This window comes from Ochotona curzoniae, unplaced genomic scaffold (genome assembly GCF_017591425.1).
Source record: "Ochotona curzoniae isolate NIBS_2020 unplaced genomic scaffold, NIBS_Ocur_1.0 scaffold_3890, whole genome shotgun sequence".
Lineage (NCBI taxonomy): Eukaryota > Metazoa > Chordata > Mammalia > Lagomorpha > Ochotonidae > Ochotona > Ochotona curzoniae.
This window is the reverse complement of record NW_024467115.1, coordinates 16,161,722-16,178,605: the sequence shown is the minus strand read 5'-3', so window position 1 is coordinate 16,178,605 and position 16,884 is coordinate 16,161,722. Positions and strand designations below refer to the sequence as shown.

The 16,884-nt window shown below is 36.1% G+C and overlaps 1 protein-coding gene across 2 annotated transcripts in view; it reads left to right on the top strand.

Annotated features, from left to right (window-relative positions):
• HBS1L (HBS1 like translational GTPase) overlaps positions 1-16,884 on the top strand; it is a 70,715-nt gene that overhangs the window by 9,755 nt on the left and 44,076 nt on the right. The window contains exon 1 of one of the 2 annotated variants that reach the window (XM_040965488.1): positions 3,213-3,605. The exons of the other annotated variant lie outside the window; for it this stretch is intronic. The gene's annotated coding sequence lies outside the window, so the exon portion shown is untranslated. Of the gene's footprint in view, positions 1-3,212; positions 3,606-16,884 lie in introns of those variants that run through there. 2 annotated transcript variants of the gene reach the window in all.

Below are 16,884 nucleotides of genomic sequence, written 5' to 3'. Positions count from 1 at the left end.
TTTGCTTCAATGACTGGCTTAATAGTATGTTTTTCTTTGTGGACCAGTATTTTTTATAATGATGTTACTGATGCTTCCTTCTTAACAGTTATGCTTGTAGATGATAAAATACAAAGTTTCTGTTACATTTTAGATTGTTAAGTTTCATATTATTCTTCATGTTATATTTCTTGGTTGGTTATAGGTTGAGAGAGAAGGTAAAGTAATCCATTTGCATTTTCATTTTGTCTCCTTCCTATAAATTTTATCCTATAATTTTTTCCTGTATACTTAAAATTTTCATTAATATAAATTTCCTTTTTGGTATTTAAATTTATTCCTCTTAAAAATTTTTATAAGTTTATGTAAAAGAGTTACAGAGAGGGGGTCAGAGACAGAGAAATCTTTAATTCTCTGGCTCATTCTCTAGATGGCTACAGTGACCGAGGCTTGGTCAAGCCAAAGCCAGTAGCTTCTTCCAGAACTCCCATGTGGATAGCAGTGACCCAAGAACTTGGACTATGGCCAGCTGCTTTTCTCAGGCCATTAACAGGGTGCTGTATGGAAGTGGAGGAGCTGGGATTGGAGCTGGCATATCACAGGTGCTGGTTTAGCCTTCTGTGCCAGCAATACTGGCCCTTCATCTGTTTTTAAACAATTTTAATCATTCACTGTTAGAGCTATATTCCTTTTAGCTTCAATGCTGTATTCTTTCACTGATAACATTATATAGACTGACATGGGCAGCAGCATGGAGATTGAATTGGACAGTTTAGATTTTTTTTTAAAGAAAGGCAGATTTACAGAAAGGAGAGAGACAGAAAGGTCTGTCTGCTGGCTACAATGAATGGAGCTGAGCCAGTCTGAAGCTAGGAGCCAGGAGCTTCTTCTGGGTCTCCCAAGTGGGTGCAGGGTCCTAAGGCTTTGGGCCGTCCTAGGCTGCTTTTCCAGGCCACAGGAAGCGAGCTGGATGGGAAGTGGAACAGTTGGGACATAAACCGGTGTCCATATGGGATCCCGGCGTGTGCAAGGTGAGGATTTAGCCATTGAGCCTTTGAGCCATTTCTCTGGGCCTCATTTTAGGTTTGTGAACTTACTGCATCTTGTTCCCTTAAGTCATGGTTCAGACCAGTTTTGTCACCTTTGCCATTTTTTCCCCCTTTTTGAAGCAAAACAAAATCTAAAAAACTAACAAGTGAAGTTCCCTACTGAAGGGTTAAATATGTTTTAAAAAATTTATTTCACAGGCAGAGAGAGGGGGGAAAAACCTCCCTGCAGCTTGTTGTTGCTAAATGTAAGCTGCCAGACCATGCTGAAGCTGCAAGCCAGTAACTCAGTCCAGGTCTCCCATGTGGATGACAGCAGCCCAACTGCTGGAGCCAACACCTGTTGCCTCCTGGTGTGTACTGTACCAGGAAACTGCATTTAGGAGTAGAAACTACATTTTGACTGCAGCCTCTAGTACTGAGGTGAGCATCTCAGGTGCTAGGCCAAATGCCTCCCCCTGTTCCCAAGATTTTTATAGTTTCCTTGTCCTTGATGTGGGTAGGTTCTCATATTCTTCCTGAGTCTTCACATTTCTGTGGATCTTGCTGTTTTCATGCTGGTTCTTTGCGGGCTTTCCATGGAGAATGGTGCCTTCTTGGCAGATCTGTAGTCAGTGGGTCTTGATGTCCAGATCCATCTACATTTGTGACTGGTAGATACTCTTCATAATTAGTGCCACGTTTAATTTGGAGAGGATTGGGATGTTGTTTTTCTAATGGTACTTTCAAGTCTGAAGCCAGACAAACTGGGAACATGATATGGCGAGCTTTGTCATAAAGGGTTAGGGCCTTGGCTGTGATGCTTTCACTGTCTGCTTCAACCTGTGCTGCTTAGCAGTTGAGAAGGAAATGTATTTCATTTCTTTTTAAGAGAATTTTTCAGTGTTCTTACAGAGTTTGGGGAAGAGGACATCATAGTACTTACATAACAATTAGCCTTTTATTGTAGCCAGTGAGGACTGATTTCTGCAGTGATGAATGTCAGTTTGTCATCTCAGTTTAGATAACCTTTTAACAGATAATGGAAGTCACCGGTAGCAGATACGGATAGCCTTAACATATGGTAATATAATTTGCTGTTTTTTCTTATTAATGAACGGCTATAAGCATTTATCTAGGGAGCAAAATCAAAAATCTTGGCAAAGTCTTATTTGTGGATTAGAATTTTATGATTAGTCAACGTAACTGGAAGATCTTCTTGTAAACAATGTATACAGCTAGTAATATGTGAAATAAAGTTTTCTGATTATGAGGCATTTTTTAACATTGGGCTTATTTTTATTCTTTTAAGAAATTTAGTTAATGTTAGACAAGTAAGCATTGAGAAAAAAGTTGGTTCACAAATCTATAAAAAGAATCATGTGATTTTAACTTTTTTTTTATAGTTCTCAAAGTGATATTTCCATTGCCTCAGAAATTAAATAGCTGGCATGTATTTATCATACTTACATCATGTAGAATTGGTTCTTTAAAAGTCATGTATGCTTTGGAGAAATGTACTCCAGTATTTTACTTTATAATTGAACCACTGTTTTTGACAGTGTTTTAAGTAAACACTGGTATTCACATACTTGCTAAGAAACCTGTTTTGCATTATTTTTCCCTTTGAATGCATCTTTCATTTTAAGTTAGTCTTTTATTTAGTCCTGATGTTATAGGGTGAGAACATAGCTTTATTTTTCTAGCATTGATTTCCTATTATAGTTTTTGATCTGTTAAACTTTATTTGGTATATCTGTATATTATAATTGAAATTCCTGCATGGTATTATCATATTCCAATTTTGATAATTATATTTGGGTCTTAATAGCAGGTTCTTCTGTTGAGTAGATTCAGTAAACTCAAGATGAAGCAGAGTTGTGAACACTTGCAGTGGGTCTCCAACCCCCTGCTTCTTTTGTGAGCTGTACTCGTGTCTTAGATACCATCTGAGAAACTGAAATGGAGATAGTGAACTTGGATTCTTAGGAAGAGATGCCTCTTTAATCTCAGTTCAAATGTATTTCGATATTTTTAATGTTAGACTTGATATAAATCTCATGATTAATATGAAAAGTTGTATTACAGAGAACAATTACTGATGTGAAATGTTATGAATATTATGCAGTTTATACGAACTTTTCAGTAATGTAATGCTGTTAAAATACCTGTTTCATTTTACTTTTTACTTGATGTCTTTTTAATATATGTTATTAAATCATAATTAGCTACAAACTTTCTGGTTTCTCCTTGTAAATGTTTTTATTTGAAAACATTATTTTCCAATTTTTTTTATCACTGAGTACTCTTGCTCAAACATTTAGAGGAATTTTATACTTCTTATACTGATAACTGCAGAATTAATTGACTTTTGACTTAAAATTATGTGGGTTTTTTTTGGAAAGGAAGTGGTTTATTTCACTGAAAACGCTTAAGTAGTTCAGAATGTTCTCAGATATGTGCTAAGATTCTCTTTGTATATACACCTACACTGGAAAAACTGAAACACTAATTGCTTAATTTAAAAATAATTTGCTTTAGTGTCTCAAGGCAGCTGTCGTCTTCGTGAATAACCAGCATCAAGTGTGAATTGTAGGAATGGTAAATACGGAGTGTTCTTTTAATTCTAATCACTTTGCTTTTTGTTCTGAACCTTAACAATTGCATCCAGTTATATATGTGTTTGTGTCTTTTGTCACTCAGAGACAGCTGCAAATTCCCTTCTTAGGTGTCTTTTGAGTGCTACCTATGTGCTAAGCGTTGCTAAATAGCAAGGGACAGAATGGACGGTGAGGACAAGTACAGTTTTAAGTGTACTTCTTGAGGCAGAAAAATGTGCTTGACATTTAGGATATAACTTTAAAGCTTAGACTTCCCTCCATAGAACTTCATAGTGTCCTGTGAGGGGCTAGCTGGCGCTGCGATTTAATCAGATTAGAACGGAGTGTTTTCATGTTGCCTCCTGATGCTTCTTGACTGCCTGTCAAGTTTTCTGTTCCACAGTATGCTGCCTCTCAGTAGAAGACAAGGAAGTGCTTTAATGTATTGGATATTGACTAGGTCTCATGCTTTGTGTATTTTTGTTGGTTATTCCACAAAGGTAGGTGAAAGAAATCAAGGCTCATGTGTGATAATATGTACTTTTGCACAGGTTTTATAAGGCAAATTGTGATGCCAGTAAAGTTCTTATTTGGCTTTCCAATACATTTTTCATTGTTATATTATATCCTGCAGCAATTTTTACCCCCATGGTAATTTTTTTGTTTTTTTTTTTGGAGATGAGTTGTTTTAGCCTTTGCTAGACAACCATTTTTACTAATGAAGTGTTCAAAAAGTTTTTCCAGTGGTTATTTAAGAAACCTGTTATAAATTCTGTTATAGATCATTTTCTTCCTTTCTTTTAAATGTAGTTATTTGAAGGGCAGAGTTATTTGAGAGGTCCTTTGGTTTACTCCCCAAGTGGCCACAATGGCTGTGGCTGGTCAAGGCCAAGGCCAAGGCCAGGAGCTTAGAAACTTTTCAGGTCTCCTGCTTTTGTGGCAGTGTCCCAAGCACGTGAGCCTTCTTTTGTTGCTTTTCACAGATGCATTAGCAAAGAGCTGGATTAGAAGTGGAGCAGTGGGGACTAGAACTGGCACTCAGATAAGGTGCCGGCTGTCGCAGGCAGTGACTTAACTTGTGGGGTGTTCAGGGATCAGTTTCTAAATCCTTGTAAATTAGCAATCCTAAGAAATGAAGTGATTTTCCAGTCTTAATTTCAAGTCACTTTGTGGTCTTCAGTTCCTTTTTAAAAGCAATAATGCTCTCTCATTTAAAATACTTTGGAATTTTCTTAGGGTTGTTAGTTTGATGCCATCTTGAGCACAGAATTAAACTGTTTATGGATAAAAATGAAATTCAAATGGATCAATGTATGAATAAAAGTGTGTACTTATATCTTCTATCTGCTAATTTACTTGCAAATAGCCTCAGTGGCTGGGGGCTGAGCGCGGTGTAAAAGAGGAGACAGGAGCTCCTGCCTCGGTGTTGTACTTGAGTGGCTGGGACCCTGGCACTTGGGCCATCTCCTGCTGCACTCCAGCACGCTGGCTAGAAGCTGGATTGGAAGCAAAGTAGATGGGTTTCTGAACTGGTGCTCTGCTAGGGGATGCTGATGTGTTGCCAGGGTTGACTTAACATGCTGTGCCACAGTGGGAGCCCCTAAATGTTTACAGTAGTTACTTAGGGTAATGATGTAGGGTACAGTAGTTCTGGGACATCTTGCTTACAACATTAGTGTATGGTGCAGCCAGCAGTCAGAGCAGTAAGTTTTGGTTATTGAAGTCCTCGTTTTTATACTTTGTATGTATATCTATGTATAGGATATTTTAATTCCTTTTTTAAAAAGTGAGATTGAAACTTACAAAAACATTCTCTTAACTCAGTCTCATGCTGCATGCTATACAGTTTCTGAAATTTTGTTTGTAATTATAAAATGCAACTACATTTACCAAGTTAGCTATCTTAAGGTGTTATGTATATTCACACTATTGTATAACCACTGTTCAAAAGTTTTTTTATCTTGCAGAACTGAAACTGTATTCATAAAGTAACAATTTGACATTTCACCTTTTTTCTAGCCCCTGGGAGCCAGCCTGATGGCTTTTATACCAGGTTATTTTAATTTTGTAATGTTGCATTGTCTAGAGGTCTTGATATTTACTTAACTAAATACATACTATGGGAAAAAGTTTTTCCAATTTATCATAAAAATGCTTCAATAAATATTTCTGTTCATTTTTGTCCTTTTTTGTACATTGTGTTTTAAATTATGGTATGAAACATGGTTTTAGAATGGTATTCTATAAAATGTTATGCAGTATTCTTGAGGCTTTTTAGTGCATAGCATGCTGTTTTCAGTACAATTTTACCAATTTACTTACATTTTATTATTTTTCATAATAGCATTATTAGCATTATTAGGAATAATTATACACAAGCAAGGATCTTATGTTTGTGTTGAAGTTTCCATTCATTAGTGGGAGGGTAGGAGTCAAAGAAGCATTATGTAGTTTTTTTTCTTGAGCCCGTTCTACTGGCAGTCAGCAATGTGTTCCTCGTAGTTCTGTCTGTGGCTCTGTCCGTGGCTTTCTGAGCATGCTGTGACAGGTTGGCATTGCCGAAACTTTCATTTCCTTGAGAAAATATTCTTTATAAGCTCCCAGGAAAATTAAAATACATGTGGTGATGCACTTGGCACGTGGAAAATGCTGAAGAAGGGATAATCAAACTTAATTCAGTGAAATAGTGTTCTTCTATTATTAACAAGCTTAAAGAACAAAGGCTGTAAGAAGGCAGATTGTTAGGTTAATGTCTCCTGAATTTGGGTGTTCAGGTTAGCTCCACCGATTGGAGATTTTTACAGTCATACATGATGGTACTTCACAGAGACCTTCTGGGAGATGACTTGTTACTCTCTAGTCGCTTTTTGAAAATACTCAGATAAATATTCTTTTATATAATTATGTACAAAAACAAATACAAGTAGGAATTTTAATATGTTTTTGTAAATAAAAGTCATACTGTTTTTGTAGTACACTGTCAGCTGGAATAGCTCAACCTACTTTTTCTGATAATTGTATAATAGGTCAAAGTATAATGGTATAATATTTGTATAGTATTTCAATTGTACGATATTTCAAAGTATAGTTTTCTGTGGTTTATTCAGGCCTTGTCATATGGAAGCTTATTCATTTTTATGTCCAGTTTTTGTCGCTGTGAACAGTACTTGTCATCTACTGTCCCTGTCCCTATCTTCATAAAGTAGGGCTCTTATTTCTTGGAGCAGTCCCCTGTAGTGGAACTGTGAGTGCAAAGGTGTACTGTTATTTCAGTGGATACAGCCATTGCTTGCCATTCCACAGCAGTTGTCATTAGTTTATTTAATTTTGGACAATCTGAATAAAAAGTGAATATATTCCATGACCATTACTAGTTGAGTAATTTTTCATATATTCATTTGTGATTAGAACTTTGTCTGTTAGTTGCCGATCATTTGCATTCCCTAGTTTTTAAATTTTGTTGCCTTTTATGTTTAAGTCTGATTGTATTAGATATATTAACTTTTTCATAAGATTTTTCCTTTTAATTTTTAAAATTTCTGATCTTTTATTCTGTAAAAAAAATTAAAAATCATTATGTCATTGTGTATCACTTATTCTTACAGATTCTAGGATGAAAAATGAACAGATTTTAGCTTACAGTTATACTTAATGATTTTCTGTTTAAAATTTATTTGCATACATTTAAATTTAAATGTATAAATTCAAAATTACAGTACATTTAAAATTAAGTTTATTTATTTTTTGAGTTTCATTTTTGTACAGGCAATGGTAAAGAAAGGGGAAATTTTATTTTTCCTGGATATTGTTTTAGTCTTAAGAATGCATAAGCCCTTGTACTGTGACTAATGTTAGAGAGCTGTGAAATTAGAGTAATATCATGTTGTGGTTTAGCTTTGCCATTTGCTATCTCTGTGACTTTCTCTGAGATTTTTTTAAAGTGATGGTATCTCAAACATAGAATTTTTTTTTTTTAATTATAGATCTCAAACTTAGGAGGATTTTTCCTCTAACCTGCGTCTGTTATACAAGGGTGCTTCATAAAGGTTGTGGTTAAGTAGAAATTTTGGTGTAAAAAGTTTTGTAATCAAGGTATTGTTTTTTCTTAATAACATTTCCCAGGAACTATTTGAAGATCCTTTATTTTATAGTTCCCTTAAATTGGTTAATTTCCTCCTTGCCTTTACTAATTGCTTTAAAGCTCATTGCATTTTGCTTTATTTCTGGATATGGTGTCATTTATCTTAGGCCATCCAAGAATGACTCCTGGCCCTACATGTGAATTCAAGATGGTGCTGTAAAAGGATACTGCACATTTTTAAAAAAATTAGTTTTCTTTACGGTTGTGCAGATAAGATTGCCTTTCCCTGATTTAAAGTTCATTTTCTTGGATTTCCCAAAGATGAAATTTAGAAAAAAAAATTGAAGATGCGGTTGAAGTATGGATTGAAATGTGAAGGCCTGTGTATGTATATTTTATGGCCACTTTACTATTTATTTACTTATTTTAAGATTTAATTATTTTTATTGGAAAGTCAGATTTACAGAGAGGAGAGAAAGATCTTCCATTTGCTGGTTCTCTCCCCAAGTGATTGTAATGGCCAGAACTTAGCCAGTCTGGAGCCAGGAGCTTCTTCAGTCTCCCCTGTGGGTGCAGGGTCCCAGTGCTTTGGGCTGTGCTTGGCTGCTTTCCCAGGTCCAAAGCAAGGAGCTGGAAGGGAAGTGGAGCAGCCAGGATACCAACCAGCACCCAAATGGGATCCATGCAGATGCAAGGCGAGGACTTCAGCCACGAGGTTGCACTGTGCCAGGTCCTTTATGGCCACTTTAAACAGTGTAAATGACAACCACATGAAGAGAAGAGAAGATTAATAAACTTTGTCTTAAAATTTGATTAATACAGTTTATTTTTTGTTCCTCTTCTCTTGCTTTTGGAGCCCTTTCTTGCAGTTTCTGACAGGATTCTTGTGAACTTTTGGTTCATGTCCAGCTAATTTATATTTTTTTTGAGCCTTTCCCTCTTTTCAGATGCAATGTTTTCTAGCTATATGACTTGTGACTGGAGGTCATGTTGTAATTTAAATTTATTGCTTGTGTCAGACAGTATAAATTTGTATAATCCATGTCACTGTTCTTAATCCAGTTTAATACTCAGATTGGACTCTGTTCACTTAAAATTTTTTTGGTTTTGGAGCTTGCTGGTCCAGTGAATGTTACATAAAGTTGGAAGGTACTTCTGTTTCACCATTTTCTTTGCGTTGCTTCTGTGTGAAAAAAGATGTATGCCACATGCTAAAATAGACTCAGACTTTGCTAAGAAGATGTGTTAAAGTGAATAAATTATTCATATTGAATAAATCACAGCCAGCACAATGATACTGTTAAAGGAAGTGGTTTGTTCTTGTAGCCTGGTTGGTGTGCTTTCAGAATGTACATCTGGGAAAGAGAAGTTTTAGTCAGATTCAGTGATGTGATTTCATATTTGAAGAGGCAATTTTTCCATTGACAAGATTTTCACTGATTTCTTTGAAATTTTGAAAGTTTTAATTTATTTATGTATCATTTGTACTGCGAGTTTGAAACATTTATTGGAAAAATTATGGTGAAAGATGTACTTACCTGGAAAAACTACTTTTAAAAAAAAAGCCTGAATGTTTTTAAACTTCAGGTGTTTTGATCTAAATGACTTTAAATTGTGAGTTTGTTTCATGCCATGATTCTATTATGAATTTATTGAATATGTCTGTACCATATAAATATAAAAAGTATTTCCTCCCTTTGAAATGTTTGAAAGCGCATTCTGCAGTGATAAAGTAATAATCTTAATGTAGTTAAGGGGGAAAAAGTTACTCATGATTTTCATCTCCAAAAATAGTTTATGTCTTTGCTATACTTAAAATTTTTTTCCTACAAGTTGTGTTGTTTCAGTCATATTGTACATAAATTTTGTATCCTATGTTTTCCTTTGTTATACGTACACACACACACAAGAGTGCTTTAGAAACTTCTTGGGAAGTTGAATTGTTTATTTTGATGCAGAACATTGCATTTATATACATACATATATATATGGGTTCTTTGAAAACTTAATAGAAAATATGAATATGGGAAACCTCAATTTCAAACACACTTCATGAGTGTTTCGAACATCCCCTATATGCATGGATTTCAAATTTTTTTTTGTAATCTTTTAAAAAATATTTATTTGAAAATTACAGTGATGGAGAGTGAGGAAGAAGGAGAAGGACAGGGAGTGTGCTTTGTTCTCTGGTTCCCCCACTGCTCTTTCCCCGATGGCTCCAGTTTGAAGCCAAGAAACAGCAGCTCCCATTGTGTCTGTCACATGGGTGGCAGGGGTGCCAGTAACTGGGTCATCTGCTGCTTTCCCAGTTGCATAGGCAGACGGGTCTTGAACAAGTGTTCTGGGATGCTGACATTGCAAGCACAGCTTGCCTCACTGTGCCACAATGCCAGCTCCTAAACTTGCTCTTTTGACTCAACTTTTCAATCAATTTTTTGAAGTATTTTCATGTAAATACATATTTTTAAAATATTGAGTTGATATTTAAAACCTAATTTGTTTCTGAGCATGCCTTCAGAATATTGATTAAAAATTACAAAGACTTAATGGTGCTTAAATTTGAAAGTACTCTACCACATATTTACTTTTTAAAGTTATTCCTTGTAATATTTTTCACATTTAGTTGTGGATCTTTAAAAAAAAAAGGAAAAATAAAAACCCATCTTGATTGGTTTGAATTCAAGAATATTATTTCCTACACAAAGTTTTTGTTACCTGTTACCTCATTTTGTACTGTCTGAGTTAAAGTGTTGTAGCATTTTTAGTTGATGTCATTTGGAAATTGGGAATTTATATTGAGAAGAGATTTTAGCTGAACAGGCCAAGTAGTTTTTATTTTCCTTTAACAGGCAGTTTTATGAAGAGAGAGGGAGATATGTCTTAATTTGCTGGTCCATTCCACAATTGGCCACAGTGGACAGAGCTGGGCTGCTCCTAAGTCAGAAGTCTGGTACCTGTTCCAGGGTTCCCACGTGGGTGCAAAGACCCAAGGACTTAAATCATCTTCTGCTGGTTTCTCAGGCACATTAGCAGGAAGTTGAATCAGAAATGGAGCATCCAGGACTCAAACCAGTATTCATATGGGATGCTGGAACTGCTGACAGAGGCTTAACGTACTACATTATGGCACAAATAGTTATTTTTAAAAATACAATTATGAGAGAAAAATCTGCAAGGTGAACTGACCCAGCATTAAGGCTTGAGACAAGTTTCTTTTTAGTTATGAACCTGACATCAGTCAATAAGAACCTGGTGGTTTTGATTTTTAAAGAATATGGTACTGGTTTGGACAAGTTGTGTAATTTTTTTCATATGCAAGATTCACTTTTTGTGCCTGATGGGAAGTTCTCAGTCTTTTTTTCTTTTGTTGTTGTTTTTCTTAATGCATCGGTGAGCTAGAGCACTTGTCAGTATCAGTATCTTTAGTCATGTTGAGTTTTAAAGCACCAGAGCAAGGCGATTCCTTCGTCTTTTGATTCTCTTGAGCTGAAAACTGCTAGATTAAAGAATAGAGTATTTTTCTCTGGAAATGAAATGATCTGCTTTTTTAAAGAAATATTTGTGTGCTTAGTCTGGTACTGGGTTGGATGTTGTGTAAAATACCAAAAAATAAGCTTCCAGACTCATTGGTTAGTTGAGGGGTAAGACACAAAAGACTATTTTCATTATTTATAACAATATGTGCTGACGAAGATGCATAGTAAAAGCCTTTGACATTCAAAGACCCTTAATTTTGGTCTGAATCTGTCTTTTATTTAGCAATTTGGGATGTATAATTAAAATTGATAAAATTGTTGCTTTAGAGTCTGAATATTCTTTTCTACCTCCAAAGATCAGCATGAGAGAAAACAGTATCCTGGTGAGTGTTATTAGAGAAAGAACAGCCCAGACTTCTAATTTCTAGTGGAAATTAAAATTGTGTGAAAAAACTTTCCTAAGCAGAGAATGGTCTTAACTGCTAGACTATAACCATATGCATTAGCTGAATTCTCAGGAGGTTTTGAAATGCAGACAGTAAGGGCTGGCTGCTCCACGTCCTGTCTCTGCCTGTGGCCTGGGAAACCAATGGAGGACCGGCCAAAGCCCAGGACCCTGCGCCCACATGGGAGACCTGGAGGAAGCCTTTCCTGTGGGCAAGCAGGCACCAAACATTGGGGCCATCTTCTGCCGTCTTCCCAAGCATGTTAGCAGGTAGCTGGATTGCATGCAAAGCAGCTGGGACTGCACTCCCACTACACTACAATTTTTACCTTTTTATTATGTTCCGTGATGCAGTTTTGTAGATATGGAGACTCATCCCTCCACTTTCCCTCTTTGAATTCATTTCTTAATCTGTGGTACTTGGTTAGCTGTAGTCATGGCATTTTTGGTCCCCTAAAGAATATCAGTTTCCCTTCTGCATTTTATTTCTACCTTGTCTGTCTTGATGTCCATCATGTGTTGTTTTAATGAATGCTGTGAGGAAACAGATACAATTTCTGTTCCCTGTATCTTGACCTGAAATACTCTGTAACGACCCAGAATAGTGTTTAAGCAGTGTGTAATAAAATCTTCGGTAGCAGCCTCAATGGATTTCACAGGTGAAAGTGGAGTTTCTTTGTGAATTGCTTTTTACACTGGATGAAAGGACTGTTGTAAGACAAGCAAGATTCTGACCGGTAGACCTCTCACAGTTCCTTGGGGAACATTCTTTGTTAATGCTGCCACCATCTGTACTTTCTTTCTTGGCAGAGAATCTGGGGATGGCTTTTTCTCTTAACTTCCTGTGTCCATTTAGTTATCAACTTCCTGACTTTGCCTTGTATTTAAGTATCTTTCTCCACCTCCACTGTTTTCATCATAAATCAGTCCATAAATTTTCTTGGAATTTGTTCAGCAGTATTCTAACTGCTTTTGCTTCAATCTTTCTCTCAAAATCCATTTTCTGTACTGTAATCAGAGAATTTCTTACAAACAATGATGTTACTGCAATACTGAAATTTCTTCATTGACCCTCCTGTCTCCAAATCAGGGTAAGTGCTCTAAGTGTCACGTGATCTGAAATGAATTTCTTCCAGTCTTTAATCTCACCTCTTAGTTTACTTCTCTGGGTCCCAGCCATCCTGGTAGTGTAGTGTGCACAACACTACACTACCTTTTCATTACCTTTTCAAGATTCAGTAATGTGACTATGATTCTCCCAATGTGACTGTTTATACCTTTCCTGTGTAATTCATTGTGTCTGCATTGTGTCAGTTCACCTTAGAATACATTTATGTTGCTATCTCTATTGAGCCATGAGTTTCTTGAGGATTGGAATCATGTCTTGGTCTTTGATGTATTTATTTCAGTATCTAATACTATGTTACACAGTTGACATTTCCCATGTTCCCATCAAGAATAAATATGTAATTATGCTGTAGGTTCTGTGGTGTCAAATGAGAAAAATGAGAAGTAAGTTGGTACACTGATGTTATCAAACCTGCCTCACCCCAACCCCAGACTGTGCATTTTGTTGGTGTGTGAAATATTAAATATTTAATGTATGCCAGCCATTTCTCTACACACTTTGCATGTGTTGTGTGGTTCTGTGAACATCCTGGTAGGTAGCATCATTTTCAGATCAGAAATCTGACAGAGAAAAGTGAGTCCCTTGAGGCCGTGTAGTGGCCAGCCCTGGCTTCATATTCAGGCCTGTAGTGCTAAGTCCATCTTACCTACTTTGTCCCCACCTTAAAGTGACTAAACAGTTTGATTGGAAATGGTTATCGGATTCTTCTGTGGAAGCATGGTAATATTCATGAAAACTTACGTGTGTTTTATTCTATTGCTAATTACGTAGATGTAACAATTAAATGGTGTTTTATGAGCTCTTAGTAAATTTGTGAAATGAATCCTACTCTGCAAAAGTTGAATTCTGTGATTCATAAATCTTCAAAATGGCTCAGTTTCCTTCTGTTAATAGTCACATATGTTCCTGCAATAAAATTACAATATAATTTTCATGCAAGTGATAGAATTTGTACAAACATGGAAGTAGTGTGAGTTTTGGCCCTGTATATTGGAAAATCTTGAGTTTTCATGGAAGATAATTCCAGTCTATTTGGAAGTAGCAAGAAATGAGATGGATGCAGAGAGTAAGTTTGAACTCAGGTTGCAAAGGACTGAGAAGCAGATTTGTGTGTGTGTGTGCGTGCGCGCGCGTGTGTGTATAGGGCCATAGAATGTATCTTAGCAGGTGAGTGAGGAGGAAGATGGAAACCCTGGTGGACAGAGATGGGCTGTAGCTTGGTGAGGTGGAAATTGAAATCACCGAGACATCATATTGGACAACCCAGACACAAATTCTAAGGGACTGAGCTATGTAGCTGGGAAAGGAAAAGACACAGTTGAAGAAGTTAATTGAATTAGTACTAATTTACCATTTCACAATAAAGGTCATAAAGATAGGAGAATTAGAAATAAGTGACTTAGGACTTTCAAACTTGTTTGGGTAGGAAAACAATATTAACAGTTGCTGGGTTTGTCTGACGTGGTGCTTGTGTGTAGTGTATTGTGTGTATAATCCTTTTGTTAATCACTTTGTTTTTGAATCAGATCCTTTTGTTAAACACTTAAAGTGTTCCCAGGTGGAGGTGATTTTGAAAAAAATTGAGAGGTTCTGAAGAATAATGTAGGAACAAGTGTCTGTTATTTTAAAAAGTGCTTTTTACATTAAAACATTTTTGTTGTACAAATAATATATGTTCATTTTAGCATGTACTATGTGAAGTTTGAAAAGGAAACCACACCTCAGTATTGCTCAATTTCTTTCTTTTAAAAAAATTTATTTTTATTTGAAAGGTGGCATTACAGAGAAGGAGAGGCAGAGGTCTTCCATTGCTGCTTTACTCTCCAATGGCCATTACTCTGCAATGGCCAGAACTGAGGTTATCTGAAGCTAGGAGCAGCCAGGAGCTTCTTCTAGGTGTCCCAAGTGGGCACAGAGGCCTAAGGACTTGAGTAATCCTCTGCTGCTTTCCCAGCCTGTAAGCAGGGATCTGGATTGAAAGTAGGGCAACTGGGACTCGAACCAGCGTCCATATGGGATGCCAGTACTGTAGGTGGAAACTTAGCCTCCTATGCATAGAATCAACCCCTAGAATTACTTTCTATAAAGAAGTATCTTTAAAAGTTCACCTGTGTGTTTTTGAGCTTTTTAAAGTCAAAAGATAATGACATGGGATCATAGTTACATTGCTATTGTGTCATGGTTGTTTTTTCATGTGTGTGGGTCTTCTGTATTTATAGCATATTAGTCCATTATTTGGATTTATTATGATCTCTTTAACCATTCCCTTTTGATGTATATCTACATTTTGTTTAGCCATTGCAAACAGCATCTCATTGAACAGTTATATGTTATTGTATAACAGTACTAATATTTCTGTAGACCACCATTCTCAGAAGCACAGGGCATATAGTAAAGTTTTTGATTTTGTCAAATTTTCCCATGATAAAAATTGACACTTTTGCCAGTATTACCAATGCTCTTTGCTCCCTTTCCCTTGGCAACACTCAGTACTCATAAGAAAGTAGGTATACTTTTATTCTTACTCCTTCCTCTTCTGTTTTTTTTTTTTTTATTGTTGCTTTCATTGTATTATGTAGTACAGTTTTATAGGCGCTGGGGATTCCCCCTACCCCTTCCATACCCCTCCCCCCATGGTGGATTCCTCCACCTTGTTGCATAACCATAGTTCAAGTTCAGTTGAGATTCATTGCTTGCAAACACATGCCTAGCATAAAGTTCAGCGTCTTATTGTCCAGATAAGTTCAGTGGCCTCTTGGGGAGACCTTCTATGGTCTGAAGATAGGTCTAACAGAGTAAAGATCTTTGTGGCTAAATGGGCACAACTGGAAACTATAATGCTAAGGGAAATGAGTGAATCCCAAAAGATTAGATACCACATGTTTGCCTTGATTTAACCTGTAATTTTTGTATGGTTGTTTGTTATTTTTTGAACCTGTCATTGATACTGTCTCAACCCAGATGTTTCGAAGAATGGAACTTGCATTATTTTTAACATATTGTTTACCCAATACTATGTCAATTAATTCCATAATGTTGTATATTGATACTGAGGCCTTGTTGGGGCTTTTAACTGACCGGATCTTTACTCTGTTAGACCTATCTTCAGACCTCTTCTGTTTTTAATCTCCTCCCTCTCTTTCCCATCCCTTTCATCCCTTCTTCTGCCATACCTTTCTTTGGATTGTGTGTGTTTGGTTAGTCTATCGCTTATTTCTTTTTTTCTCTTGATTTGTAGGAACTCTATTTGTATTAACTTGTATTTATATTTTTTCTCACATACTTCTGTTTGCTCATGCATCTTTAATTGTAGAAAATTTTACATTTTACATTTGGACATTGAGGTTTTTGTTTACAGATTACTGATGTTCATAATGAATTGCTAATATTCCCAGTGCAATATGCTAAATAATGTATTCTTTTTCATTGATAGCAAACACTTCTTTGCATATTGAATTTCTGTAATTATTAAATTGTGTATAGTCTTATTCCATTATATTTCCCTATAGTTAACTCGTGTTAGTTCCAATATGTAACATACATATAAATATACTGGTGTTAGGTGGTTCATTTGTAGAACTCTTTTAATTCATTGAGCTATTGTCCCATTGCCAGATTTTAGTTTATTCCAGCTTTATGGGAGATCTTGATGTCTGGTAGTTTATGCTCCTTATTTAATTTAAAAATGTTATTCTTCATTGTCTCACATTTGCTATTCTGGGCGAACTTCAACGTTAACTTAGTATGTATCTCCTCTCCCTGCCCCCCCCCCCATAGTATCATTGGATTTATAGTACTGGATTATTTTATATGTATTCTTGAAACTTTTTTGCATGAAACTTAAAATCAATTCAGAAACACTGAGTTCAAGCTAAGGTAGGGAACTTTGTTTTGTTAAAAGTCTGTGGCTAGGAGCATTTTTATTTTAGTACTTGATCCAAAACACCAGCTGGAATCATTAAAAAATTAATAGAATTAATGAGAAAAGAAATTTCCAAACTAAAATATTATTGTGAAACATGCAGTGATCCCAAACTTCAACAATTAGTGTTTATTCAAAAGTATTGGTGGGCATGTTTTGCATTGCTTGAGGGGAAGATCTTGATAGACTTGCTTTGGAGTGGACATCTGCTTTTCCACCAGAAGAGG